General features: G+C 36.1%; 2 long non-coding RNA genes and 1 gene segment (V, D, J or C); 1 reads left to right on the forward strand and 2 right to left on the reverse strand.

The window, feature by feature from the left end:
- LOC127506557 (Ig kappa chain V-III region MOPC 63-like) overlaps positions 1-12,550 on the reverse strand; it is a 220,849-nt gene that overhangs the window by 164,109 nt on the left and 44,190 nt on the right.
- LOC127506605 (uncharacterized) overlaps positions 1-12,550 on the forward strand; it is a 15,023-nt gene continuing 2,473 nt past the window's right edge. The window contains exons 1-2 of the long non-coding RNA XR_007928086.1: positions 1-77; positions 2,147-3,002. This is a non-coding gene — a long non-coding RNA (uncharacterized LOC127506605). The remainder of the gene's footprint in view (positions 78-2,146; positions 3,003-12,550) is intronic.
- LOC127506608 (uncharacterized) overlaps positions 8,756-12,550 on the reverse strand; it is a 25,287-nt gene continuing 21,492 nt past the window's right edge. Inside the window, exons 2-3 of the long non-coding RNA XR_007928089.1 lie at positions 10,388-10,501; positions 8,756-10,152 (exon numbers count right to left, since the gene is read on the reverse strand). This is a non-coding gene — a long non-coding RNA (uncharacterized LOC127506608). The remainder of the gene's footprint in view (positions 10,153-10,387; positions 10,502-12,550) is intronic.

Below are 12,550 nucleotides of genomic sequence, written 5' to 3' on the forward strand. Positions count from 1 at the left end.
GTCAGACGTCACAGTGATGCACTGATACAGCTGAGAGATACTGCAGCTGCTGATGGAGGATCACAAACAACATAATGGTAATGTTTAGCAAAGTTTCTAAAGACTTTTAAAATTAATTAATAGAGTGAATATACATTTATATTTAGTCATTTATTTTTTTTATGAAATAACGGTAACACTTTACAATAAGGTTCATTAGTTAACTACATTAGTTAACATGAACTAATAATGAACTGCACTTATACAGCATTTATTAATCTTTGTTAATGTTAATTTCAACATTTACTAATACATCATTAAAATCTTGTTAACATTAATTAACACTCAGGGGTCAGCTGGTCGCGCCTGCGATACCACCTTGCTTTTTCTTATCAGTATGAAAGAGACTCAAAATACTCCGTCAATGTTGCACATACAATTAAGAGTTGTACACCATTTTAATCTGTGAAATATCTTCTTTTATTTGTGTACACTCAGAGTAAAAACAAAATGATGTGCTTTTTGTAAAATAAAGAAAACATGATGCGTGATCTGTCGTATCCCTCTGAACGAAGTCCAATCTGATCGCTCTCAGAAAATGAACTGTAACTTAGTGAATACTAATCACAAAAAAATTAGACTTATGTCTAAAGAAACGTTGAAATGTCAGGTTTTAAATCGTGTAAGTCAAATCGAAAACAAAAATTCTCTGTTTATGTAATCTGTATGAAAAGAGAGCCATGTCAGACGCCCGTGATTCAGCTCATTATCCGCTAATGCGGCCACTCCCACGGAGCGAGCGCTATTCAGACGCAAATTCTGAGGCAATACATGTATACATCGTCGCAATCGTGTATTTATTGTCTTGAAAAGTGTTTATCTGTATGTTATAGGCATGGTTAGCGATCTCTGGAAGCCTCTGTTAGTTCCTGGAACGTCACATGATGCCTGTTCTTCTTTAGAGTAATTTGTGGACTAAAGGTGTACAGAGCACCCTCCGGCTGCAAGTATGAATTGAAAACAGTATTCAGCATCCACTCACAGTGATGACAATAAATATTGAATAAATATTACTCCTCTGTATAGAAAATTGACATAAACATGAGAATCCATCAATATTTCTCCAAATGTGCATGCTTTTAAGCTAAAAGACTATATGAAATGCCATAGAGGTAACATGAATGTTCAGACGCTTTGCATCACAGAAATACATTTTATTTTAAAGTATATAATAGAAAACCATTATTTTAAATTGTAATAATATTTCACAGTATTGCTGTTTTTTCTGTATGTTTGATATGCACCATGATGAGCTTGAGACATGATCACAGAGGGTTTTTTCACAGCCTACCTGACTGAAAGAGCTCATTGATATGCAGGTCATTACAGCTCATTATGCAAATCTTTTGTCTTCTCAGGTGTGAATCACAGCATTATTCATGAAGATTCACGCTTCCACGCATACTGTGTTTCTTGACAAAAAGTGTCTTACAAAAACTAAATCAATATATTGTTTTATATGAACGAGTAGGCAGGATAATTTTTACATCATTTTGAAGCAAAAACTCTAGTCTACAACCTCTAATACCCAGAAGTCTTGTGAACACAGATTTAATATATTTTTTTTGGTCTTATTTCAGTGACTTAAGTTTTTTGTTTTTTTAATAACCACACATAAACGTTATTCCTCCAAAAAAACAAACATGTACATACATGTTCCTCACATATTATGGTAGCCTCGTGCTGAATACAGTGTAATGACACTTTTGTCATTGATATGTTTATAAACAACTGAAAAAAGCATAAATGTCAGGGCATGTCAAAACTTCTCCAGGGCCCAAAAATCCTCAGACCCCAGAGGGTTAATGCACTGTGAACTAACATGAAAAACTATGAACAACTGTATTTTCATTAACTAATGTTCACGAAGATTAGTAAATGCAGTAACAGATGTATTGCTCATGGTCAGTTCATGTTAGTTAATACATTAACTAATGTTTAACTAATGAACCTTATAGTAAAGTGTTACCGAAATAACTGTTAGTACTCATATGAATTATGGCAGCACTGGGATGTGTTATTGTTTGTGTTTCAGATCACAGTAAGAGAGCGATGTGGAGTGAAGCAGAAATAGCAGTTGTTTTTAATGTGTTTTCTCTCACTCCAGGATTGAAAGAAGTGGTTTCTTTCTCCAGTGGTTGTGGAAAAATATGCAAACTAATCAGATTTAGTCTGAAAGGTAAGTTAGAAAGTTCTTGCTTATAGAAGTGTTATATAAAAGTAATATGACATTCACAGTCGTGCTGCTCTTCATGTCTATGGTAGAATCACAGCCGTGCTGATATTCAGTATAACTGCACTCTTGATCATGTGAAACTGATTAAATGTGGCAGGATGAAATAAACAGCACCTGGAGATCACGTGACCCTTCGGCAGCAATGCACTCACAGTCCTTCGCTCGTCTCACTTTGTCAGATATTGTATAATCCTGTCAGTAAATTTTGAACCACTCTTTTTCTAGCCCACTATGAGTATCCCAGCAGTCAAGGACAATCGAAAAAGAGAGATTGAACAATCACCAATAAAGAAAAAATTCAAAGATTCCACCATCTCCAGAGAGGATCTCAACACTGCTATTGCTAACGGTATCAAGCTAACGCTCAAAGAGCAACAAAGTACTCTCTATTCGGTTGTGGCTTCGACAGTAAGAGAAGTGATAGACTCTGCACTGATCCCAGCACTCCGTGATCTACATTTGGATATACAAACGACCAACGATTCTGTTAAAGAACAAAAAGCAGAAGTTGAAAAGCTAGCCAAAATGGAAAAACAGAGACGTGACCGGGTCGATTCTGTTCAGGCTGCTGCACGTGAGGATAGGAGGACAGTCACAAACTCACCAACTCACCAAAAATGACGGACACTGAAGACAGGAGCAGGAGAAATAATGTATGACTGGTGGCTCTGCCTGAGGGGGCGGAGGGCTCTGATGCAGCGGGCTTCCTCAGAGCTAATCTTTCCAGGTGGATCTCTTCACTGAAAGGCCTTGACATCGAGATTGACCGGGCACATCGTGTGTATGACTGACACGCTGATTCATTACGCTCTGAATCTTCCTGAAGCAGTGTTTTGAAATCGGCCATCACTAAATAAGTCGTTATTTTGTTTTTTTGGCACACCAAAAATATTCTCGTCGCTTTATAATATTAATATTGAACCACTGTACTCACATGAACTGATTTAAATATGTTTTTAGTACCTTTATGGATCTTGAGAGAGGAAATGTCATTGCTCCTGTAGTGAACAGCTCATTCCAGGGCCCAGTTTATGGCCAGGCCCCTCTCTGTCCGTAACAGCGGACAAAGGTTTGCTACATTTTGATTGGATCTTGGTGGACTAACACAAACATACTGTCCAACGCCATCAGATAAAAATGTAAGGACAACATCCAGACCTCTCTTAGATGGCAAGAAGAAGACCTCTTGTACCAAGCCTGGGAAGGACAGGACTTCTCATTGGTCCACATGCAGTTTCTGCCCTTCACCCAACTAGAGACTACTTCCTAAGGTTGGCCAGAGACTGCCATAAAAATTCCTAATTAATGACAGAATTTTCATTTTTGGGTGAACTAACCCTTTAAGAGAACGATAACAAGGTGGCCATGGACACTTCATCCTCTTGGAATTATAAGGTTCTGTCTGCGTTCTGAGCGGTTTTGAGATATTGAGCTTCAAAGTTTTTGCATTCCATATAGCAAAAACTATATGGGGAACAAGTTTCTTTCAAACATGAAAATGACAGGGACAGTAAATGTATTCTAAATGTACAATATCAAAATCCTCTCAAATTTGTAAATGGGGATTTTTGGAACGGGTCAAATGCAGATAGAACCTTTTAATTCTAAAAAAAAAAAAAAAAAAAAAAACACTTTTTCGCTTGGAATTATAAGGTTCTATCTGGTAAAAAAAAATAATTGAAGCAATAATTTTCAAGAAACACAAACAGTTTGCTTATGATTTCCTTTAAAACATAATATTAGTGTTGTAACAATGTGTTGACATGCATGAGAAAGTTTAATTTAATGGTTTTTATGACATTTATTTTTTATATTTTAAATGAATATTTATATGTGGGTAATTTAACACATTATTGCAGGAACCATTTAAGTATAAGTTTCCTTTTGTTTAGACAGAAAGCAGCAATATTGTAAAATTTAAGACATTTTAAGACTAAAAAACTGCAAGAAAACAGACAATGCTTCAGCAAAGGTGTTTAACAAAGTTTAATAAACATTGAAAAATGTTTCACTGACTATATTTAATTAAAAATATTTCACATTTAAAATATTTAAATTACTTCAACTATGCAACAACTCAGTTTTTGCCAACAATCTAAAATTTAACATTTCATCTCACTTAATCTAGTATACACTTTAATCCAGTATGCCATAGCGTAGAGCTTTATAGCTATACAGCTCAATTCAAGCACACAGGATGGATCAAGGTTAAAACATAACCTAATATGTACATAACTTTCCCTCGTATGACAATGACGTGACTGGAAATAAGTAAATAGACTACAAAACCCGAACCTATCCTTTTAATAGCGCTGCTGGCTAACGTTAGCATGGTGTCTAACTGAAAATAACTCCCTAACAAAAGATACAGCAAAACACACAACAAGACTGTAATTCCCTGGAATTTGGGCTGCTGTCATTGTCAAGATCATAAATAAAATAGTCGATCATGAGCTTTCTAATAAACATCGCGTTGTGTGAAATTATTTAGTCTTCACTGATTTAGCGTTTTCGTGCGCTTTCTTCCGCTGTTGTGGCGACATGACAAAGAACGCTGATCCTGATTGGTCCTTCTGTGTGCATTCAAAGTGCTGATTGGCTCACGCAGATAGAACCTTATAGAGTCAAGTTAGAGTGCAACTTTGTAGATAGAACCTTTTTGTTTTCTAAAAAAGTACCAAAACTTAAAAAAGAAACATCACATAATGTAAATAAGTTGTCACAGAATATGAATATGTGAATAACTCAATTTTGACAAAAATGTCAGATAGAACCTTCTAATTCCAAGGGGACGACTTGTTCATTTCTTTTTGGAATCTTGTCCTGTACGCTCGTCCGCTGACTCGTAAATAATAACAAATTATTTTATTTATTTATTTTTTTCGGGGCAAATGGAGAGCAGTTTCTGGCTCAGTGGGCCTGGGGACATGTCTTGTGTTGAAGTGGACTGGTCAACATTTGTTTCTGTTGTTTGCACACAGCTACATTCTCGTGTACATGTACATTGTTGTTTGTCGTTCCTTTATCTTGTTTTTTTTTTTTTTTGTTTGTTTTTTTCTGTTCCCTTTAACAGGCATCAATACTTTTATTTACCGTTTTCTTTTAAGAGGATTATGCATCGCGATGGATTGGTATCTAGCATACATCTTTATCATGAGGTACTTTTCTCCACATGTTTTGGGAATGTCCAGTTGTTGTTATGGACTCATGTGAATTCTGTTTTGTCCTTTTTACTACAAATTGATTATGTCTCTAATCCAGGTTTTCTTCTCAATGACGATTCTAACTGCTGTATGAGTTCATTAAAGAAGAGAATGTTGTTTACAGCGGCAAAGAAGACAATAATACAGAACTGGTTTACTCCGCACATGTGTGCAAAAACACATGTACAAAATGTACAACAGCACAAATCAACAAGGCTAAACCCAGTACCACTGATGCATGGCAATGTTTTTCTTCCAACATTTTGGACTATATATAGGAATGAAAATATAATGATTTTTTTTTTCTCTCTCTCTTCCCCTTTCAGATTGTAAAATTATTGATAATATGTCTGTTGCTCTCCCTTCCCCATTTTTTCTTTTTTTTTGTTTGAATGGATGTTTTGTTAAATCTATAGACAATAAAAAATTGATCACAAAAAAAAAAAAAAACAAAAAAAAAAAAAAACAGCACAACACCTTCAGTCTTTTAAAGACAACTTCAACAAGGGTGTGTAAGCCTAATAGAGGGATGAACAAACAGAAAGTCCAGGGTGGTGCAGGTGGAGGAACTGACCAGGGGATGGTCTTGAACAAGAACAGACAGATGCTGACCCACACCACAGCCAGGACTGTAAGTTTCATCTAAATTTAAATGTTGAATATGAGACTCCACACATACACCACATATATTGTGATTGCATTCTTTACAAAACTAAAGTTTTTATTTATTTATTTTTTTTTTTTTTTTACTTGTCTTTTAATCTAACACACAGTAAGAGGGAGTGATTTGTTTTGAGAGTCAGTTGTTCTTTTTGACACCTGTGTGTTGCTGTAACCTGTTTCATCAAACACTAACTTTCAGTGAAGATTCAAGATGGACTTTTCAGTAAAAACCTCATCATAAGATTCATTTAATTCGGATTGTTAATCATCCACATGGACATTGGTGCTTGGACCCTGATGATTGCCGCTTAGGGCTATATTTTCAACTACAAATGATACAATACTGCTTCTTACCTGTAAACCACTAAACTAATATCAAAGTCTAATAAAGAAGGAGCTTTTCCCCATTTGGCTCCTAAACTCAGGAAAAAAATCTTCCTGATAATGTCCGAGGCTCAGAAACACTCTCTCTGTTTCAATCTAGATTAAAGACACATATTTTTAGCCAAGTATTCACACAATGCTTCTCAGAATAGTTGAGAGACACAAATTCAATAGAAATGCAAATGACCTGCATGTATTTGTGAGATGATGTGTCAAAGCAGAAGTCGTCTCAAGCTGGTTTTGTGATCTTGACAATCAGTTCAATGTTCTTCAGTGGCCTTCAAGATCACAGATCTGAATCCAACAGAAAACCTTTGGTACAATAAGAGATCTGCAGATATTATGTGATTCAATCATGTCAACATGGAGCAGAATCCAGAAACCATCTTGGAAACCTTTTATCACGCCTTCATCATTAGATTTTACTGCTTTGCCAATGTGTTTTTATCTTATATCTTAGATTTTTTACACTCTTGTCCCAGACTCAAACGTTCAGTCTAAGCATGTGAAAATCCATCAAAGATATCCTAATATTACTACATTTTAAATCTATGATGACCTAATAAACAAAGAGTGAAATAAACTGAACAAATATTCAAAAAATGATGACCATATAGTTTCAGCATCATTTCCAACTGTTTAAGAGACAATAGTGTCAGTGGAGATGACTGAGATTAAATATGAGACATGTGATGTATATGGAAAACAGAGAAATAAACATAAATATCAGTTATGAATGCAATATTTGTACTGATTATGATCGTGATGAAAAATGAGGCTTATTGCAGAATTAACAGTGATTAACATAAAACATCTAAACTAAATCTGCAAATGATTCCATTCATTTCCATAATAATATACTGGACAATGAATAATAATTATGTAAATGTACATTGTTCAGTAATCACATAAATGTACACTGTTCTTAAAGAGACATCTTCCCTATGGTGTATAAATACACTGATGACTTTGATGCCATCAGTTGAACTGAGTTTGTTATGAACTGTAACATGACGACACATTCAGTCAGCTGCAGTATCTCAGTAAAGGCTGTTGAACTGAACTGTTAGACGCTCCATTACTGACACTGCAGTTCCACACAGTAGAAGAGCACAGTGTGTTTTAATGCTGCTGGAGCTCATGGATGTTGTTCAGTACCAGAGAACTGAGAAATCTTTCACCCTGAACACTGATATTGTGTCATTCAGAAACACAGTTAAACCAAAGAGCTGCTGCAGTTTATTACATCAACTAATAATGAGCCCAGAACAGTGTAGAATGAATGATAGAAAGTGTTCAGTGACCTTACAAAATATTAATAATGACCAAATCAATAATATACAGGATTCTGTCAATAGACTTCAGAAATGTGTGTATAATTGTTTGACATGTTTCACAACACGAGGAAGTTCTTGGAAAATGTCTTTTGTGACTGATCTACAGTCTTCAGGATAATGATTTAAATAGAGAGAGTCACTTTGCATTGTCACACATGCTTCAGTGCTCTGAGAGTGTTTATAGTGCTGTGAGTTTAACACTTCATGACTGAGAGCAGAACAGAACACAATCTTCATCATCACACAAGACAAAAGAACAACAATGAACACAATCACCTTCTTCATCTGGACATTGATCTGTATATCAGGTATACAGTGAAAGTCTGACTTGCTTAAAATCAAATATACTAAAGTTTTATATTTTATGAATATGACATGTATTTCTAATATGACACATGATTTTTCTATTGTCTTGATGTACTTTTAATTTAAATCCTATTCATTTCTCTTCCAGGCTCCAGTGGACAGATCACAGTTACTCAAACTCCTGTAGTTCATACAGTCACACCAGGAGAAACTGTTGTGATGAGATGCAGCGCCAGCACTCCTTTAACAGGCTGTAGCACACCCTGTCTGTCCTGGTACTTACAGAAACCTGGAGAAGTTCCTAAACTCCTCATATATGAAGCAACAAGCCGTTATACTGGAACTCCATCTAGATTCAGTGGCAGTGGATCTGGCAGTGATTTCACTCTGACCATCAGTGGAGTCCAGACTGAAGATACAGGAGATTATTACTGTCTGAGTTGGCACTATATCAACAGTAACTGGGTGCTCACACAGTGATAAAGAGTGGTACAAAAACCTCGGTCAGTCAGACGTCACAGTGATGCACTGATACAGCTGAGAGATACTGCAGCTGCTGATGGAGGATCACAAACAACACAATGGTGTATCAAACCTTTCAGAGACTTTATTTATTTATTATGATGTATTTAGTAAACATGTAACATACAATCTTATATTCTTTACTAAACTGGACTAAAATGTGGAGAAAATGTGAGTGGTGCTCGTCCTTGCAAAACTTTACACTACAATATTATCTGTATTATTTACTGTTGGAAAGTCAATCCCTTTAATTGGACTTCCATACTTCACCACTAGAGGGTCACATGTCTTTAACATAACTGAATTTTACACACCTTTCCTTTAAAGGAATACTCCACTTTTTTTGAAAATAGGCTCATTTTCCAACTCCCCTTGAGTTAAACAGTTGAGTTTTACCGTTTTCGAATCCATTCAGCCGATCTCCGGGTCTGGCGGTACCACTTTTAGCATAGCTTAGCATAGTTCATTGAATCTGATTAGACCGTTAGCATCTCGTTAAAAAATGACCAAAGAGTTTCAATAATTTTCCTATTTAAAACTTGACTCTTCTGTAGTTACATCGTGTACTAAGACCGACGGAAAATTAAAAGTGGCGATGTTCTAGGCCGATATGACTAGGAACTATACTCTCATTCTGGCTTAATGATCAAGGAACTTTGCTGCCGTACCATGGCTGCAGCAGGTGCAATGATATTACACAGTGCCTGTGACCCCCTGCTTGCACAGGGAGCTGCCTTGCAACCATGGAGACATTTTTGAGAGGCGCTGCGTAATATCATTGCTCCATCTGATGTCCAGATTACATTCATACACACACTCATACTATACCGAACATACTTTTTTAGCGGTCGTGAAGTAATTACTTGTTCAAAATAAGTGCCTACTGAAGAGAGTATGTGATTTCAGATTAAGATTACATGACATTTGTGGAAGTGTCAGTGAAGTTCACATGATGGTTGATTGTTTATTATTCATTTATGTTTATGATGGGAAATGTTTAATATCTGTAACAGTTTAACAGAAGGATTGTTCATATTTGTGTCTAATTTGCATAATTTGTCATTGTTTCAGACCACACTCACCCTCATTCATTCATACAAACACAACTGCTCACAGACGTGACCTGTTTTCTGAATCCAGCGTATCATTAATAGTTTTGTGGATTGAACTCTTGGAGCTCTTACTCTCTAACCGAGTCAAGGACGATCTCAGCAGTCCAGAGGCTTCAGACACTGACAGTGTTTCATTATAAACTGATGAACATGAACAAACCTCATCTCTCCATTAGTCCAACTCTTCTGACTCATTTCAGAGAATAAAGTGTGGACAGTGAAACTCATATTTGATCATCAGGTGATTCTGTTCCTCTCAGAATAGAGCAGCTCCATCAGCAGATGTTCAGCGTCCTCACAGGAGCTTCATGTTACTGGAATCCACTGCTTCTCTTGTTTCTGGAGATACACTGGGAAAGTTCAAATAACACCTTGTTATTACTGAAAGGAAAAAAAAAAAAAAAAAACATTTCACCACAAGTCTGATGTTGAAGAAACAGTCGTGTCTGACTCAAATAATTACTGGAGATCAGGTTATAAATGGAGATGAAGCAGTCGCAGGTTTAGTGTTTGTTAACAGCGGGGTTTGTCGCCCACATTACAGTAAGGATGTGTTTGTTTCTGCTAGATGCAGTTGTGTTTTACCCCAATAAAGGACAATGAACTGTTTATCTGTTTCATATCCTCTTCTTTCTTTTTCTTCTTTTCTTCCTTTTTCTTCTCTTGTCCCTCATAATACACACCAAAGTTTAGGAAAACCTGCATGATCCCAAAGTGATTGTGGAAATTACTGAAGCACATCTGATAAAAACCTGCTGAGATACACATGATCATTCATTCATTCATTCATTCTTTTTTTTTTGTTTGTAATTTTTGGAGTTTGAAAGTGTGACTTTTAATATGGTACTTTGATATTAATTAATTTAGTATAATTTTTCCTTTAATGTTTCATTAAAAAGAAAACACACATTAACAACATTAATTTTTATAAACAACATTAATTTTTAATTTCTGTGTGAATTATTCTGTGTCTGGGATTCACTGCATGGTCCACATGAAATCCACTTAGAGTTCTAGAAACAGATGATTTTTCTGTTCATAACGTGGGCAGCAGATGTACTAAAACACGTATCAAGGTGAGACTCACCAGTCTCCTCAACACTGAAGACAATCTGAGCACTTTCATCGTCAGCTGTGCCGATTATTAATCCGCTCGGAGCATTAACAATCACAGACAGATGTCTATCAAGGGCCACACAGTCACCAGCTGGACCTGAACACACACATACTGAGCTGAAACATTCAAACCATTCAAGTTCATACTAATATTTAAATGCAGAACAATGTCTTACCATGAAGTGTAAGTAGAAGCTCTCACCATAGTGAGCAAAGTGCCAGAAGCACTGGAGATCTCCGGCACACAGCATGATGACAAAGTCATACTGATCCACTGCCCAGAAGAGCTATTATTATTATTATTATTATTATTATTATTTAAAATAAAAAGTGATGTATTGTTTTTTAAACATCCTGTTTTAAACATTGAATTAAAACATGTCAGAAAAGATGACCAAAGTTATAATGGTTCTCATATTTTACCTTTTCGATTTAAAGGACATTTCACTATCAAGGACCACACCACATCCATGAATGTTGGAGAATTATTTACTGAAGAAAGTTAGGGATAAATTGGGAGAGGATGAAGAGGAAAGGGATGGTAATCAGGTTGATCTGGTGTCTGGTGTTGGCGGCCAAGAGTCTCAGGGTGGGGACATCATCTCAGTTAAATGTTGGCCGAGTGATTAGGACCCCCGATACAACCTGGAAAGGAAGAGAAGAGGGGATGATAAGGATGGTTGAATGGATAAGAGAGAGGGAGGGGAAGGGAGGGTTCAAGAGAACAAGACAAACAGTACTGTAGGATTTTCTCTCATGGCTCTCGCCCCGCCCTGCTCGTCACAATATTATTCTGATATAGTAAATAGTATGTATGCAAAATTCACAATATGTAGCAGAGACTTGGTCACATGATTCCTCATAAATTTCTCAGCGCTGGTGATGAATAAACCAATCACAGTTGTGTTATTAAAGCCAGAGTCAAACTGTCAGTCAAACTGGTCACATGACTGAATATGGACACAGAGATGGACGTTCATCTGCACATCCTCAGCATTGCAATAGTGCGTTACTCCCTAAAAAAGTAACTAATTGTGGAAAGTAATGCATTACATTACTTTTGTGTTACTTTTTCTCACCTGGGCTGGGCTTGCTTGTTTTTAATAACTACAAAAAAGTTTCATTTCACACCAAAAGTGAAATGAATAAGCCTCAGACTGAAGGAAATGCAAATTCCCAGCTGTACAGTAGAGGGCACAGCTCAAACAAACCTTTAGGCTGTGCTGCCATTCTGGATTGCAGAAGAATAGGATGCAGGAGAAGAAAGTTCAACACTCTTACTTCAGCAATAAAACTTAAAAATAAATACATTTCAAGATTGCATTTCACTGTTTTTATTCATTTTGAGGAATACTGACTCTGATTTTGTGTAAGTGAGATGAGTAAATGCATATTCACATTTAGTCTATACAATAACCATCATTCACACACAACACCTCTGCACTTTATTTCTCTCAGCATGAGGACAGGAGAGCTGTCAGTCAATACATGGAAAAACAAGTAACTTGAGCAACTTATTTAAAAAAAAAAAACTAAATAAATTTTGTTGTAAATTTAAAAGTAATGCGTTACTTTACTAGCTACTTGAAAAAAAGTAATCTTATTACTAATGTTACCCCCAACACTGATTCT

Source organism: Ctenopharyngodon idella, chromosome 24, assembly GCF_019924925.1.
Source record: "Ctenopharyngodon idella isolate HZGC_01 chromosome 24, HZGC01, whole genome shotgun sequence".
NCBI lineage: Eukaryota > Metazoa > Chordata > Actinopteri > Cypriniformes > Xenocyprididae > Ctenopharyngodon > Ctenopharyngodon idella.